Source organism: Morone saxatilis, unplaced genomic scaffold (genome assembly GCF_004916995.1).
Source record: "Morone saxatilis isolate NCDOM2014 unplaced genomic scaffold, NCSU_SB_2.0 Contig17, whole genome shotgun sequence".
Classification (NCBI taxonomy): Eukaryota; Metazoa; Chordata; class Actinopteri; family Moronidae; genus Morone; species Morone saxatilis.
Genome location: NW_023339729.1, coordinates 15716381 through 15717554, shown reverse-complemented (window position 1 = coordinate 15717554; position 1174 = coordinate 15716381).

Here is a 1174-nt window from a genome sequence, read left to right as displayed (position 1 = left end):
AAGAACAAATACCTTAAGTAAATGTACTTAGTTACCTTCCACCATTGCAACTGGGGAATTGGTTGAGTATCAGTAGAATTAGCTGATTTATGTGTAATAACAGGAAAAAGCATGTGTGGCTAATAACATTAATCAAGCCCTGACAATAATCCAGTATCTACAATACCAGAACCCTGGAACAACAACAGCTAAATGAAATACGGCCATTATTAATGGTATTAGTTGCACCTGTGCTCCTCTTTGCTATTATATGTCAAAATGTCTGCTGCTATTTGCTCATTGGATAACACATCAGAGGCCCCTGAGAAGTAAGTCAGAACAACCGCTACCCGCTGACTGTGAAGTGGCTCCACTTCTGTGTGTGTGAGAGAGAGACAGAAGGAGAGAGAGACAGCGAGAGAGGGATACGGCATTGTGGTAGTTGTGGGAGAGAGAGCAACAATGAGAGATGACAGATCTGGCCACAGCAGGCAGTCAAACAAGCTAAACTCTCAAAGTGTAGCCTTTTTCTTTGTTAGTTGTAACCTAAACATTGCCAACAGTATTACAGACAGTATTTAAACTATTTGATCATGTGACAATATTATGTATATATATATAGTATTCTATGTAGTAAACTCAACAACAGAGCAGTTTTGTGAATGAATGTGTACTTGGGGCATGTAATGATTTGCCACATGCGTCAAATGATAGTCTTTATAGTCTTTATAGAGTTTATATAGTCTATGTAGTTTCCTACATTTTAAAAGACAACCACAATTTGAGGTTTATTATAGTACAATTAATATTAAGTACTATTTTAGCTATTTAAATGGTTCATCAGTATTCTCTGAGAGGTTTCTAACAAGAGAGACTTTCATAAAGTTCACAAATCATGTTCATGTGATCTGAGAGTCCAGTGTATATGGTGTCTACATGCCTCTGTACTAGTGTGATTGGGTGAGAAACTTAGAAAATTACAGAGTAGCTTAAAGTCGCTGTGTGTTTGCACAAACTAGACTATAATGTACCTAATGTGTGTGTGTGTGTGTGCTGGGATGTGGTTAGCTGTTTTTCATCATATCCTTGAAAAGCCTGTATTGTATGTCTCATCCTCAACACAAGAACACCACATAATGCAGAGAAATGTAGAGAAAGAGCGGGAGAAGGCATGAAGGGGGTGGAACAGCTTTTT